Source organism: Larus michahellis, chromosome 2 (assembly GCF_964199755.1).
Source record: "Larus michahellis chromosome 2, bLarMic1.1, whole genome shotgun sequence".
In the NCBI taxonomy this organism is placed as follows: Eukaryota; Metazoa; Chordata; class Aves; order Charadriiformes; family Laridae; genus Larus; species Larus michahellis.
This window is the reverse complement of record NC_133897.1, coordinates 73,144,604-73,160,954: the sequence shown is the minus strand read 5'-3', so window position 1 is coordinate 73,160,954 and position 16,351 is coordinate 73,144,604. Positions and strand designations below refer to the sequence as shown.

At 45.5% G+C, this 16,351-nt stretch overlaps 1 protein-coding gene across 13 annotated transcripts in view; it reads left to right on the top strand.

Annotated features, from left to right (window-relative positions):
- The window catches only part of ATXN1 (ataxin 1), a 371,277-nt gene that overhangs the window by 150,621 nt on the left and 204,305 nt on the right, over positions 1 to 16,351 (top strand). For 6 of the 13 annotated variants that reach the window (XM_074575861.1, XM_074575872.1, XM_074575874.1 and 3 more), the window contains exons 1-2: positions 1,229 to 1,586; positions 7,880 to 8,000. The gene's annotated coding sequence lies outside the window, so the exon portion shown is untranslated. The other 7 variants (XM_074575865.1, XM_074575866.1, XM_074575870.1 and 4 more) reach the window with 6 other exon arrangements.

The window sequence follows — 16,351 nt, the reverse complement described above, 5'->3', positions numbered from 1 at the left end:
TAGGCTGAGCCAGTCCAGAAGGAGGATATTTTCTCCGGTTTTGCATCTGTGCTTGTTATTTGCCCATCACTGCAGTTTATGGCACTGCAGAGACTTGTGTCGAGAGAAGTAAGAGTAAGGAGCTGACGCTGGAGCGCCGGGGAAGTGTGAGCTGGGGGGGGGGAGTTCGGGAGAGGCTCGCCGTGGTCTGCGTACAGCTGGGAGGGATGCGAGGGGATCTTTGATGAAAGGCGTGCTGAGGAATCCAGAGGGAGTTAGTACCCAAACATGCGTGGTTCAGCCCTGCCTGTCTTGTAGTTCAGTGACGGTATGAGTCAGAGCCTCTTTGGTCTGAATGAAGTGGAAGGTACTTTCTACAAAGCAACTCGAGCATATGCCAAGGATCCGGATAAATAAAACTAATTCAGAAAAAGGGAGTGGGATGCAGGCTCTTGCTCTACATCACTTCACAGTTCTCCACGGCGAAATGCAATATGGCATCTTAAATAAAATCACCCTCTTCAGACTCTTGCAGAGGCTGCTTCAGAGCATTCCCTGGCTTCCAGCACAGTTTTATTTCCTCCCTTAGAGAGACAGACCAGCCTTGACTGAGCAACTGATTTTCATGCATCCCTTCAACCAGCATTCCCTGCCATTTCTGAAGGACGGCACGCTCCGCTAGCCGTCTCTTCCTTCCCCCTTAAACAATATAGGTTTGGGGCTGGGTTGGTTGTGTTGCCTTTTTTTTTTTTTTTTTTTTTGACCCCCTCCCCAGCTCATTTCTTTCCTCCTTGCAAAGCGCTTTGAGATCCCCGCGACGCAGCCTTGCCACAGGAGCGGAGCCGGGGAGGGGGGGGGGGGGGGACGACGGGGACTTGTGTGGAACGGCGGCCGTGCGCAAGGATCAATCCCGCCGGAGAGACCCCAGCCTGGCCTTTGAAGCGTTACGAGGAGGAGGAGGAGGTAAGTGGCGAGGCGACACCCCCGGTCACCCCCCCCCCACACACACACACACCCCGCCCGCCCGGAGCGGCCGGCCCCGGGGCAGCGTGCGGCGGCCCCGCAAAGGGTTAAGGCCGCGGCGGCCCGGCGGTGCTTGTGCGTATGCAATAATCTGTGTGGCTCTCTTGGCCGCCTGCCAGAGTGTTGCCTTGCCTTGCCTTGCCTTGCCTTCTCCTCCTCCTCCCCCCCCCCTTCTCTACCCGCCCCCCCCCCCCCCCCCCCCGCCGTTTTTGCATGAAGTAGGATCCTTGAGCTGTTGCAGAGGCAGCCAGCTGCTCCATATTTGGCTTCTATTACCCCATTTACATGCTTGGAGAGAGGCGAGGGGAGCGAGCGGCGGTACCGCAGACATCATTTCTACTACCAGGGGCTGGAGGAGACATCCCGGACTCGGTGTCACTGCAGGGGGAAGGAAAAAAAAAAAAACAAAACCAAACCAACCAAAAAAACCCAAGCAACAAAACAAACCAACAACCAGCCAAACAAAAACAAAACCAAAAAAAAAAAAAGCAGACCCAAGCCCCGTGATCAGCTAGGAAGACATTTGTGTGCGAGCCTCTCTCTGACCCCCCCCTCGCCAACCCCACCTCCACTGACACTTTACAGTAAGTGGCTTTTTCTTCCTCCTCTGCTTTCTGCCTCCCCCCCCCCCCCCCCGCCGGCTTCTTCCCTTGTTTAGACTGCAAACCGCCGGCGATTTCCAGCTGGAAAAACACAGGGCCGGGGAAGGGCGGGGGGGGGAGCGTACTGCCCACCCCTCCGCGGGGCTACTGCCCGCCTCGCTGCGGTCGCCCCCGGCTCCGGGAGGGGGGAGAGGAAGGGAGCGGGGCCGGGGGCGAGGGTGGGGGGAGACGTCCGCGAAATGGCCGAGGGCGCCGGCGTAGGGAGGGGAGCGGAGCCGGGAGTGCGGGGACCCGGCGGCGGGCCGGGTCGTCCCCGCGGAGGGAGCCGTTCGTACAGCCCTGTCGTCCCCCCCCCGGCTCCTTCCTCCTTCCTCACCCACCTCCCCCCCCCGGCCCGGGCGGGGTGTGCGTGGCCGCGGGGAGGGTGGACATTTTGCTGAGCCGCGGCTGCCCCCGGTGCGGCGGCCTCGGGGTGTGTGTGTGAGACTGCGCGGTGTGTGCGGGAGGGGGGACGACGGGGACTGTGCGGTGCGTGTGGCTGCGGGGAGGACCGCGGGGGGGGGGTGCCGTGCGGTGCGTGTGTGCCGGGCGGGCGGGCCCGGGTGCCGGCAGGGCCGGTCGCCGCCGCACGGCGTATGTAGTACGGGGCTGGGCGGCTGCTGGAGGGTGAATGAAGCGAGGAGGAGGAGGAGGCGACGGCGGAGGAGGAGGCGGCGCTGGGGCTGGGATGTGCCCGGCAGCAGCCCCGCTCCGCTTCACTCAGGGCCCAGGCCGGCTGCAGACGCCACCCGGTACTGCCGGCCGGGGGAGCGGGGGCGGGAGGAACCGGGGCGGGAGGGCCCCGGGGATGGTTGCGGGGGGTTGGGGGGGGAGAGGGAAGGGAGGGAGGAACCGTGGGGGGGGCCCCCGCCCCGTTGCCTGCCCTCCCGCGGCCGCGGGGAGCGGGGCCGGGGTTCCCCGCCGCCGCCCCGGGGCTCGGCTGGCCGGCGGCCGCTGCCGGCCCGCCCGCCGCTCACCTTCCCCCTTCCCCCTCCTTCCCTCCGCCTCGGGGTTTGCTGGTGGTCGGGCGGTGGGGGTTTGGGTTGGGGTTGGTTTGGGTTGGGTGTTTTTGGGTAGTTGTGTTTTTTTTATTTTATTTTTTTTTTGTGGCCTAAGGCATCGTAATTTACCGGCGGAAAACGAAATAAATGACCCCCTCGCACGGCTGTGGGTGGTGAATCCGTCAATGCAATTCCGGAGGATATTAGATATGAAAGTCTAAATTAAAGCACGCTGGAAAAAAAAAAAAACCAAACAAAAAAAACCCAACCAAAACGTTAGCTCCTGCTGTAGTAGTAATAGCGATAATAATAAAAATGACAGAATTGGGAGCAATTTACATGTTATTGAAGAGGAGGAATTGCTGAAGAGTAATAATAGAAAAGAAAACAAGTCGGAAGCCCGTTATATAATGCACTGTGTAGATAACAAGAGCGACAGGCTATTTTTATTTTGTTTACCGTATGCTGTGTAATAGGGACTCCTCCGAGCAGCATCTCTCCCCCCCGGTGAGCCCAAACTCGCCGGCAGAATTGGGGAAAAATTTTAATCATTCCTGTTTATGCCCAGACGAAGAAATCCGGGTTTGTAAAAACCTGCCTTCTTACCGGTGTTTGCGGTGTACAGATGGGCAAGGGTGCAGGTAGATGACCTTTGCCGGGGACCTTTTCCCTGTCGTAAGGTAAAGAAATTCATATTTTGTAAGGCAGGTTACTCTTTAACCTTTAACGCTCATGGTTATGTATTTTATGCAGTAATGGTTACTTTACGTGTCAGCTGTGGTCAGGCATAGTGAGTTACTCTGCTTACACACCAAGAAGTCAAGGACTTTTAATTTCAGTTTCGAACGAAGCCTTCCCCTAAAGGAAAATCCCGGCTTTGCGTTAATCTATTTCTGTTCGGGTGATGGAGACGGCTCGGTTTTATCATACGGAGCAAGGGTTATGAATGAGGGAGAGGGAAATTGAGAATGACCGGGGAAAATATTACGCCGTAGTTATTTTTGCGATGCTGCGAGATAATAGTAAGTTGTAATTGCACGTTATTGCAACCTAATTTGTTCGTAAAAACCCGCCTGGTACTTTACGGGCAGCATTTTTTTTTATTATTTTTTTTTGAAGGGTGGCTGTAATCTCCGTGCTTTTTACATAAGGCGGAGGTCGGTAGATTTTCCTCCGCGCTCGCCTGTCTGTCTGTCTGTCTGCCTCTCTCATCATGTAGCGACATGTCAGCGGTGCAGGCTGTCAGTGCGCTTACTCCAGCCCTGATCAGTCATGTAATTAGATCAGGCTGCCATAGCAACAGACGGTGTTCACCATCCATTCAGGTGTGTGTGCGGCAGGCGGGCTACTGGGTGACCCACCGGGCTACTGGGTGACCCACCGGGCTACTGTCAGCCCTGCCGATGCTGTGTGGGTGGTGTACGGCTGCCACCTCGGGCTTGCCCGAAGTCGAAGGATGATGCCGGTGGTGGTTTCCTAATGGCTGAACTTGCCGGGAAGGGTGTTCTTTGCCTGCTGTAGCGTCAGGCAGATGGGTCGGTACGTAGCACGCTTAGCAGGTTAGCCAAATCCTCAGTTCCACTTGCGTTTGTTATTAGCAAATTAACAAAGGTGTGGTGCTTCGTAAAAATGCTTTTGGATTATAAAAGCTTGCGTAAAAGTTTCTTGGGAGTTTTACTTTTTTTTTTTTTTTTTTTTTTGTCTGGCTGGTGTAACTCTTTGGTGGCTGTAACGGTGTTTGTGACAGTTCCCATTCCAGCATTCATGTTTTAGGCCACAGGCTTGTTATTCTTCACTTGTGTACTGTACTGTACACCTTCTGGCCAGTAAAATTAAAATCAGTGATACCTGATAGCACTATTGTCACTTCAGTTTGTTAAGCCTCTTCATAGTTCTCAGCAAGGTCTAGGCCCTTTTGTGTTTTAGGTGAAAGCTGACTTCATTTTCTCGTGATAAAAAACTAAGTATATACTATTTAAAAACAATTTTCTCACCAGCAAATAATTTGTTTCCAATATTGATATTTTTTCTGCATTTTTTTTCTCACCATTTTTGCTCATCAGAATAGTATAGCCGTACAGCAGGAAACTTTCTGCCGCAAAGTTTATAATACCTTGAAAGAAAATGCAGTCTAATTAGCTACGAACTGCATACTGCTTTTAAAAACATAATTGACCAAGGAGGGTATATATGTCTTCATGCTCACTGTTTGGACATCACTCTTCTAAGCCACTTTTTCACAAACCAGAGGTATAATTTTTTAAGGGCACCAAATTTAGTACTCCGTTCTCATGTCATAAATCTGGAGCGACTCCAGGGGATGGGGTTGTGAGCCACTTACATGGGCGTATATCTAGAATAACTGCATTTATTGGACTTAGTCCAGGCATATAGTAGAGTAACAGAGCTCACAAAGCGATCTGCTGCATATCGCCATTATTTTCTCTCTATCTTTTTATGGCAAAAAGCACTGTGGGCTTGAATAGGATTTTTGCCTGATTAAGGAGCTGCGTTAAGCGTCTGCAGAAGTGGTTAACACCCCAATCCCAGTCACTAATCTTGTGTGCACTTACACTAATATTGAACTTGGCCCGGAGGATTTCGTGTCTCAGTGATGAGAAATCATCAGCACCCACAGCTCCCGAGCGTTTGTAGTACCAGGCTGGAGCATAATGCAATCCAGAAATATCTCAGTAAAATAAGATATTTTAATCGCTCCGATGGTAAAGCACCGGAGCTGGAGGAGGTAATGAGAAACGCCTGCCGGTGGTTCAGCTCTTGCAGTGCCAGGCAGCTGGTGGTCTCGGGTTTGGTGTGATGAGTTTGCAGGTCTCAGCCTGCCTGCCAAGCAGAGGCGTTTCTCCTCAGAGGGGTGAAGGGACGGGGAGTTTGCGGGGCAGTTTCCTACCCCCGAAGTGCAGCTTTTCAGTGCTGCGACCAACTCGCCCTTCTTGTTGGGGGAGGATATCCCTCTGCTCGGCACGGACACCTCCGTTTTGGGCCTCCGTACCGAGGAGGTGGCTTGAAATAGAGGAGCCCGTTAGGAGGACTGGCTGGAGAGAGTGAAATAATCGCGCACAGGACCACTCCTGTAGAGTGAGCCTTTGTGTGCCGCGTGCTGCTTATACATATTTTATTGTAAGACAAATTATCTGTGTGACTAAGAGCATTAGAAAGTAATTATTTTCAAAAAGGCCATATACACACAGTCAAAAGACTTTTTGAGTATAAACAGTGCAACTTTTCACCCTTGCCCTTCTGGCCCCTTTGAACTTATTTACAAAGGTTGAAAAAACTTGTTTGAAAAGACATTTGCAAGAGACCTGGAATTTCACTTCACAAAAATTTTTATGTAATAGATCCAGTGGCCTAGTTTCCGGTTAATTAAGAAAATAGACACTTAAATGCAATCACCTGAAAAGCAACTAAGGGTTTAAACATTACAATTTTAAAAGAATTGTTTCAGTGATGTAGCTGGTGAAACAAAAATCAAGGCCTCATTTCCCCCTTGCTGAAGTTTAAGCAGCGCATCTTAGTAGATGGCAGCCAAGATTATCATTGCCATTGCTCGTACAGTGTGCCACTTTTGTTGCGGTGTACTAATTGAAGGGGAAAAGCAGTAAAGAGGTATGTCAGGCTCTAAAGGAAACGCGCGTCAGAATTGCAGGGAGGGTTGGAGTCGCCGGCTGGCTGCAGAACCTACTCCAGCGTGTGAGGCGGCTCACGCCGATGCCGCCGGAGAGGAGTCGGGCGATGTGACAGTCTCAGTTAGCTGAGCTGTGTAAGGGTTGAGGGTGATGTGGCTGCTCTGGAGGACCCTGTTTCGGAGGTGCGGGGTGTACGGATCGCACAGCACAGCTAACAGGTTTAGTTGTAGGCCTCTTCTGAGGCTGCTGTAACCAGCTCTGCTTCAACAAATACAAATATCATTAGCAGGAGGAACAAAAGTACAACAGGCTTGGCACAGGTAAACATTTTGGTGCAAAGAAATGGTGTGCTATATTCCAGTGACTTCAAGAGCCTGAGCTTCGCAAACTGAAAATCCTGACCTCATCCTTTCATTTCACTTTTATGCGAGACTCTAGGTGCGAGAAATAACTAACTAGGTATTTGGACAAAAGCACTGTATTTTGGAGTCCTGTTCAGTGGTTCACATTCTTTATGTAAAGAACTTGAAGATTTTCTACTTGGTTTTAGCTGAACTGATACATGACTAATGTTTTAAAATCTAAGGAACTTTGCAGACTCCTGACTTTTGCAAAAAGACAAAAACTGGATCGATGATCATAATTCCTTTTTGATCTCAGTGCATGTGTTGTGAATGTAATACTTCATTGTTTGGGTTTTTTTCCCCTCAAAGCTGTCGTCTGAGATGGTTGTACAACACATGCAAATGTGTATGTGTGTGTTGGTCCCAGTCTGCAAAGTCACTTTAGTACGTGTCCCAGTGAGGGTTTTGCTGAATGAGGATTGATTAAAGAACCTATCTAGACTTAAGTATATGTGTAAATCCTTCCATAAATAGGAACGAGTAAGTGTGCTCATAAACTGAAGCAACAAAAATGCTTCTCAGTGAGGGAGAAATGGTCCCAGTAAATCCTTTTATTGTCCCAAGAGTGATAAAAATATTTGGTGAGATTCCAAGTGAAAAAACAAAATGTATTTTGTTTAGCATGTGATGTCAGCAGAAATTCAATGCTGGCTCTTCATAATTTTACTGAGCAAAAATACAGAAATAGGAAAAAAAATAATCACATTGGTAGAGTTTTCCTTTGTTTATATTATTTGGGAATTTTCAGTAGTACGCATCAACTCTAGCTTGCCACCATTAATGACAAAATAGTGCATAAGGTAATGTCACACTCCCAAAGCTGATAATTTTTCACCTAATAGTAGTAGTTGCAGCAGTATGTTTTCTGGATGATGCCCCTCCTCAAATAAAATACGTTCTGTTGGCAGTGAAGACAGTCATCTCAACTTGCTTATGATTCTTCACCTCATTAAGATCACATTTAGGAAAAGAGCACTCAGTTTGAATAAATGGGTTCTGCTCTCAACTGTATATGTGCTCTGTCTGCAGGATTAAATCTGTAGTTTATTTGTGCTTGAGTAAGAGCAAAAGCAGTCTCAGTCTTCAGTGGGATGTTGTAGCATTTTGTAAATTGTTTGACTCTTAACTGTGCTTTTGTTTCTTTTTATTTCGGTTTCCATCTCCTCAACTCCTGGGTGAAACAGTCACATCGCAGGCCGAGGCAGATGGGCAAGCAATACAAGCTGTGAATTTATTCTTGACCCCCATAGGACAGTGACCACCTTCATTTTTGTCTTCACCCTACAGATATGCACTGCCAATAAGGTGAGAACGTAATGCTTTTTATTTCCTCTAACAAGTGTACACTGTCTGGTCTGGACTGTAATCCGCGTGGACACCTTACTGATGTCTGTACAGTTACCTACCTGTCATATGTTTGTACTTCCTGTGCCTGGCAGTAGAGGTCCTTGAGAAACTCTCATCAGAAAAATTCCATTAACTCTGGTGACTCAGTTGGGTGACTTACAGGACAGTGGGTTCCAGATGAGTGGTTTTGTGCTCACCTCAGGCAGAGCATATTCAGTTACTAAAAGGTGATAGTATGAATGGAAAAGTTTACAGGCTTTGATTTTTGTTGTAAAATGCCACGTGTAAAACTGTATAAATCCTTCCTGCACTTTTATGAATCTTTTTAGTGGTTCTTGTTGCTTGCGGCCTGCTTGGCTCTTCCAGTGTCCTGAGTTCCTCCCCTGCGCTAAACTTTGTCTGGCATAAGGATGCTTCCCAGGTTAACTAGTCGCTACTGACATGCCTGGGTGTCTTTTACTCTGGTTAGAGGAATGGTTTCAATTCTTCTGATATTTTTTCCCCTGAAACGCTGTAGCCAGACAGGATGTAATAGTGTCCATATATCAGTCTGCTCTCCCTCTTCTCTCTCTCCCCTTCCCATATGGTAGTGAAGAATACCTTGAAAAGAACAAGTCTCAAGGCTCAGCGATCATACTGCCAATAAAAAGAACATAAATTTTTATTTTATTTCTTTAATCTGATTGTCATTAAGCCACCCTGGTTTTTTGGACCTCTTATGTGATTTTTCAGTGCTTGGGATTGGTAATACTGCTAATGCTTGGAAAAAAAAAAAAAAAAAAAAAGATAAAGGGTTGTAAGAAAATTGTCTGTGTGTTTAAATAAAAGAAAATGAAATGTGGTGGGTACTTGCAGAAAATCAAAGGATTTTTTTTTTCTATTTACAGACAGAAAACTTAATTACTATAGCGTTCTATTTATGAGGGGCTAATCAGAAAGTCTCCACTGCAGAATAACTTTTTAATTTATACGGCATGTCATAGAGAAATATGCAGTGCATAATTTACATTTTATTGTGGCGGCAGGGAAGGGTGCTCTGCTTTAAAGGGAAGTTGTCTAAGCAAGAAGTTACATGCAAAGGCATGCCTGCTACGGTTTACAAATGAGCTTGAATGGTGGGGGTGGATTGTAACCACTATATCTCTTTGGAGCAATAAGAATTTCTTGAGAGTGAAAAAACAGACAAACCACCCGTGCGCTGACACATTTCGTCTCTCAGTTTTGAAAGAAAATGGACTTGGTAGCAGCTATTGACTTGGGAGATTGAATAGAAGGAAGCTTTTTGTTATGACATTAACATTGCCACAAAGCATTTCATTTTTTTTCGGAATTAGCTTAGGTTGTATGAAATTGTATTTAGTTGCAGAAATTATTACTACAGGAAAGACTTCTATCTCTTAATTAGAAGAAGTAATTGTTGATAGCGTATTGGTCAAATCCTATGAATAATTAGATTGTATTATCCACAATGTATTATTGCTAAGTCACCTTGAATATTTTAGCATCTGGCATTTCCTGCGATTACATGAGAAAGAATTTATTACATGTTAAGCAAACATTTTGGGTAAAAAAAGTAAGCTAGTTAAGTCCGGTGCAGAGGCATGAGAGGAATATACAGTAGTATGCTGCTTTTTCTGTACCAGTGCAGCTTGAGGTATAGTGTTGGTTTTGTGGACCTTATATCAGATTTGTTTGGGCTTCTTTTCTTGTTGTTGAACGCTTAGTCACCGAGTTCGGGGTACCCCTGTTGGCCTCACTAGTTAGTTCTCATTTTCTCTAGGGATCGGTCAAAATCAGGCCCACTGTAAAGCTAAGTAAGTGAAATAAAAGTTAGTGGGGTAGAGACTGCCTGCTTACGAACGTCCTCTCTGGCACTGGACGTAACACGGGAGAGCTCACAGTAGTAACACGTGAAAGAAACGTGACCCGGCACCATGCAGCGAGCAGCCACAGATAGGTTTCACAGCTCAAGACACAGCATCGCATGCTAAGACCCATCATCTTTTCCGGCTTTCACATTTGTTTCGGGGTGAAGGTGGCAACAGCCCTGCTCCATTTTAGTCAGACCTGGGTTATTACCACAGAGTCTGTCAGAGGGACCGAACATCAGGCGCGTTTGAAGGCATGCAAAACCAAGTCTCGGAAGCCTTACTAATGGACATACATACACGTGCCTTCATGGCATTACTCGCATGAGGAATCACATGGCTTCAGGGAGTAATGTCACTGCTGTGTGTGAGCTCCAGGCGTGCTTACCCTTCCAGTTCAAGCAGCATTCTTGCAGAGTCTGCTAAGCATCTTGCCTGATTAAGGACACCAGGATTAGTAAAAATAAATAGATAAAAAAAAATAGATACAGCTTTTTTCTTTTTTTTTTTTAAAATCATGACTCTAGTTAATTTTAGCCTGCTCTAAAAAAACAAGGGTTATTGTTATTTGTTCAGAGCATGCCCTGCCTCCTTCCACGTAGGCAAATGATTCAATGCCTTCTTTTAAACAGTTGTGTTGAGAGGATTTTGCACGAGACACTGGACATTTTAACAACTAAAGAGTTGTTTTTAATCTTTTCCACTGTCGAGTCACTTGATATCTATTAATCATATTATAGTATTGGGTTGAATTTGCAGACACAGCCCGTTTGTAAGAATTTTTTTTTACTGAATCTTCCGTAAGTATGTCTGTACACTACCTAACATGGCTTTTTTTTTACGTAAGACGTAATTTCTGTTTTATGCAGACTTCTGGCTATTGCTCTCTACAAATGGACAATAATCTGTCCTTTTAAAATACTTCGTAGTGAACATAAAAAGAGCTAATCTGTCTCTATGGTCCAATGGTGGCCTTTTGATTGCCGTGTCAGTGTCCTTTTATCCTAGCCGGTTTTATTTCCTCCCTTTCATGCTGTTTAGTAAGGCCTACAATAGCTGTAGAGCTAAAAGAACGTATGGGATGGAGATTTTGAACGTATTAAGAGCACAAGTGAAATGGAGATGTGAACCTAGGTATAATTGGATAGTAATTAGTCTACATAAAACCACAATGCGATATAAACCAAGACCTGAGGTTGGATTCACCTTCCAACTTCTGTTTTCAAAAGGTTTATCTCCAAATGGAGTAAGAGACTTGCTGTCCCACGCACTGTAACTCATTAGCGTTGCTTTGAAGTATGGGCTTTCAGATGTTTGAGTAAGCGTTAGCGAGATGGAGAACTACGCACCGAGGGCTGAAGGTAGTGAGATGATTAGGTGTGATGTGCAGTTGTGTGTATCGGCCCCAGCGTCTGTGTGTGCCCTCCTCCTGCCCTCTCCCTCGGATGTGTGTGCTGGGCAGGGACGTGCCGGTGGGTTCTGACGTTCCTCGGTACCAGGGGTATGCTTTTGGTTGGAATTGAGCCCAGGCGGCAGCGTCTGGATTCGAGTGTATTAGCTGAAGGGTTTCTTGTGGTGAGATACTGCGATGGAGGCAACCCCCAAGTTTAATAATTCCTTCTTTATTTTCTGGTCAGGTACTTGGCAGTGATCATCTCGCTTTGGGACTAGGTGAAAACCCGACTTAAGGATTTATTGAGTCGCTCTTTGCTCTATAAAAAGTACAAATGTCAAAGTGTTTCTCGCTCATATCGGAGTGTGGTTGTGACTGTTACCACATTTTGTTTGTCAGGTACCCACACGTCTTCACGCCCTTGTAGTTTTGTAAATTCAACGTTTCTGTGAGGCCAGCTACTTAAAAGAAAGTTAGGCTTTAATGGAGAAGGATAATTACAAAAAGCAGGCTTAATCCTCCTTTACTGTGCTTAGAATTTTTATGCTAGTGAATGTTTTCTCATTGGTGCAGTTCCTTTTCAGTGCCATGTGTAGTATCTGAGTAGAGAGTGATTTTTCAAATTAATATGATACTAAAAGCATTTCTCCTCCTCTTTAGCCCCTGAGCACATCCCCTCCCTGGTACTCTGCCATGTTCACAGCTTTCCCCAGATAGTCTGACAGCAAGTAGATCCAGAATAGTTTGAAAATTCACAGTATGCAAGAGAAAAAAAAAATTCCTAGTGGATTATTGTACTAAAAGAAGTTGTAAGTTTGTTCTCCGTGTACCACTAGCGGTTAAAAACCCATAGCACTAATCATATGTAATGCATTTTTATTTACAGATTAGTAGGCTCTACTCTGACATATGACTAACAGGGAAGCCCCTCCCTTTAACAGTTGTATGTCATCTGCTTCAGAGAACTAATTACTTGGCAATTCCCATTTGATAATTCCCTCTTTATTTTCTGATGAGTTACTTAACACTGATGAGCTTGTTGAGCAGAATACCGTGCTTAATCTGTGCTTCAGAAACTACAGTGCGGGCCTGGGGATATCATTGTTTTCTAAATGCTGTTTAGCCTTGCCATAGGAACATTGAAACCACACTAAGACATGTTAACAGTTCACAGTTAACGGTAAGCTTAACATGAGCGATGTGCAGCATGTGCCAAAAAATAAAAGAGGGGTTTAGATTACCGTTGCACTGCAAACAGGATGTTAAATACATAATTTCTCCAAAAATCAAAACGGAACCTAACACAATTTAGACATTAGGAAGTAGAAGCTTGTGTCAGAGGTATCTTCTGTGTATTGTTTCTCCCCTATGCTGAAATAATCCATTTTAAAGGAAATTTTATTCTTAAAAAAAAAAATTACTGTTTTCTTGTAATAACTGTTTGACAGTCCAGCTGTAACTGGTGTACTGTTGTGTGTTGTTGTGTTGTTTTAGTGTGAGATACTTAAGTGATCACTGTGTTTTCTCTGCTGTTACCTGTCTGTCTTTATTCTTTCCCAGTCCCTTTTCACATTCTTTTACTCTAGCGGCCGCAGCAACCCTTGTTTCTGGCAGGGGAATACATTACAAGTCTCACTGCTAATTACAACATTGCAGTGTTCCTAGAGGGTACCTGAGTTCAGCAGCGCTTAGCTACAGTGCCAGGCGAGGGGATTTATGGGGTGAAGTGACATCAGTCTGCCCGTGGCAGTCCTGGTAAGGTCAAAGTAAGTCTCTCCTGCAGACCAGGGGTCAGATGGATCCTGTTCAGACCCAGTGTCTCTCAAATTCAACCGTGTGAAACCATGCTATTGAATCTGATTAAAATTTCATTATTGACTTCAGTGGAGGAAGGTTTGTGGATCAGCTACGGTCACTTGGACTGTCTGGTGGCTTTGGACTGCCTGAAGAACTGCATTTTAGCTGATTCAGTGCTATAAGCTCAGGATTGGGCTGTTTTTTTCTTCTACTTGAATAAGGAGTGTAGTATTTTGTGTATTAGCTCACATGACATTGCATCATCAGGCTTGCTGATTTATTAGATGTTCACAATGATATCTCTTGGCCAGTACTGGAAGCTGTGTCACAGGCTTGTTTTATCAATGAGAAAAATGCATTTGTACATAGTTACATGTGTTTTTTGTAAAATTAATCAGAGGAACAGTAATTTTATGAAACATAGAATTCAGAACAGATTAATCTACTTTAATTGTGTTCATGAAGTACACCAGCTATAAAATCTTTTGAAAGGAATATTAATCAAGTTGATCAAAGGTGGCTTGAAGTACAGAATTCAAATACGAACACAATTACTTTCTATCTGCATGTTTGCTGTAGCTTGGGTGATTATTTTTAAAATTCACTTAATACAAAAAATAAGTTCTATTTTGCTTCTTGGATATTTTCTGCTGCAGAACGTGTCACATTTTTAAAGCCAAGATGCAAGAGGGTAAGATAGATAAAATTTTGCATTTTATAAAATGCAATAAGTAGGGAGCATAGTAAAATCAAGTAAAACCCAACAGAAGGTCATTTAACCATTTTTTTTCCTTTTATAAAAATGTTTTTTTTTCCTATTTACATTTTTTTAACGACTCAAGGTATCTCAAGTAGTGTTGTATAGGTATTGGTGAAAACACAGATCCCCCATAAGAATCAGAAAACTGACCGTGAACAGAATGGCCCACCTGTGATCTGAAAGGTTTGCTTGGACGCCTGGGAGTTGCACCTTGACAGATCCTTCTACAAACCATTATGGCTGTTGTGGAGGGACCTGCATCCCGAGCCCTAGTGTTGGGTTCATTTTAGAGAGGCAGCCAAAGAGTTGTTACACAGCTATCTTCAAATGCCTGCTCAGAGCTGAAAGGTTGCAGTGGAGGTTGTCCACCTGTGAATTGTCCAAACCACCCTCTCTTCACCTTCCTCTTTGGGGCTTAGCAACATTTCCCCAAAGACTGGGGCTCTACTCGGGCAGCATTGCCTACGATTTCAGAAGAGATTGTGCCTAAGGATGTACAGATTTGGTCCAAGGTATTTTCTTCCCTCAGCAAGGGGAGGCAATGTTGCTTGTCTTTAAGATTGAACTTTTGAGTAAAATGTTTGGCCCCAGACACACCAGTACTGGGATTTCTATCAATAAGTATGCAAGTAAAAGACTCCTGTATGAATGTTGTGAAATGATCTTTCAGCTAGTGCAAGTTTTTAATTGCATAATAATGTCTTAAGATGTGAGCAGCCGATTTAAAACAAGCCAACCCCAACTTATTAACATACGGTGGAGGTTTCTTGGCCGATAACTGCTGTTGTCTCCCTGACATCCAGATAAAATGGTACCTTCCCCCCTACTTTTTTACAAATGAGAGAACTAATACATGCCAGACTTGGTATTTCTTTCCTCTGGATTCTCTCTCCCTTTTTCCCCACCATCTGCCCTGGCCTGTGTTAGAATGAGTCTTCTGTCAGCCATGTTTGCTGATGGAATAGCCAAAGACGAACAAGTGGATCTGGGCAAATGCTTTGCCTTTGCATTTCCTAGCCTGCAGAACTGAGAAGCTGCTTCACCTGTCTGCTTAGGTCTTGTCTGTCTCCTCTTTGAATCAAGGATGAGTTTCAGGTTTCCTATTTATCGGCCTTGCTAAATTTTCTTGGATCTCTGCTGTGATCTGGCCTGATATTTTTGTTGTTGATGACACAGTCTTGAAAATCACTTGTGATTTCCTTTGTGAACTTGACAGTTGATTAATTAAATTGTGGGAGGTAAGTGACACGGCAGTGCTGTCTCTGTAACATGTTTTGAGGTCTGTGTTCTATTTTATGGTGAAAGAGGATGATGATGCATCTTATGGATCAATAATCTATAGTTTAAAATTGCACTGTGTGTTTGGATAGCGTACATGTATATTATATATTGACCTAAAATATATGTGATACTACAATAATGGAAGGATGGAAGAAGGAATAAAAATCTCTATGTTGTTCCATGTTTGCATAAGCTGACAGAATAACTCAGTCCCAGTGCCTGGCCTTCGGCTATGGGAATGATACAAGCCGGCATGGGTGCATCCTACCATTTGTTGGTCACTGCCAGTGTATTTTGGTTGCAGCTCAGCGGCAAATTCAGGGGCAATATGGTGCATAGTGACTGAGTGAACTGAAGTAATTCCTGAGCGGAAGTGTGGCATTTGTTACCTGACACTGCTATCCAGATGTTATCTCTTACAGTACAGCCAGAAAGGGCCCTAAGGAAAATTGAGGTGGGTAGAAGGTTTATAGTAAGCATCTGAGATACGTTGAACAGCAGCAGTCAAGTACGCCCCTGTTACCTAAGGAGTCAAACTTGTTGAATGTCACGTTGGCTGTGTGGAATGGGAGAAATGCAAACTAAGACACACTTCTGCTAGGCGTGCAGCTCTGCTATGAAGCGCGTTCATCTGAGCTGTCAGCTGGCTGGCTGCGGCGTTTGCTGCTGTTTGTACAACTCAGCCAGAGTGTCTCTGTGAAACCAGCCTGGGCTGCAGCAACCAGGTTTTTCTGCTCCTTATCTCGTTTCACGTGAACTGTGCGTGTCGTGCCTTGCGCCGGGGCGCTCAGACAGCCAAAGGCAGCGGTGGAATAAGGGCTCTGGTTCCCAGCTCCGTTACTTTATTTGGATGGTGTAGATGGAGCCACCTGGGTGTGAATGTGGTGTGACGGAGCATGGGAGCTGGCCTGGGGTCTCCGTGGGGTGTCGGGGCCCTCTGGACTTGGAGCTGTGGCCGGCAGGTCAGCATTGCTGATCAGAGACTGCTTGGTTGGTGCTGCAGCAGTTGAGCATTTCCTACAAGTGAAAAGGGAATGAAAACTGTTTCTTGGTAAAAATGTGATTGGTCTTCTTCCTGTGCCTCAGGTGGACGTGTTGGTGAACTAGGCTAATCTTTATATAGTCCGAGCAGTGTTATGCTCTTCGTCCTTCTGTCCCCTTTTAACCTTTTCCAGACTTTATTCTTTTATTGCTTGCCAATTAATTTTTC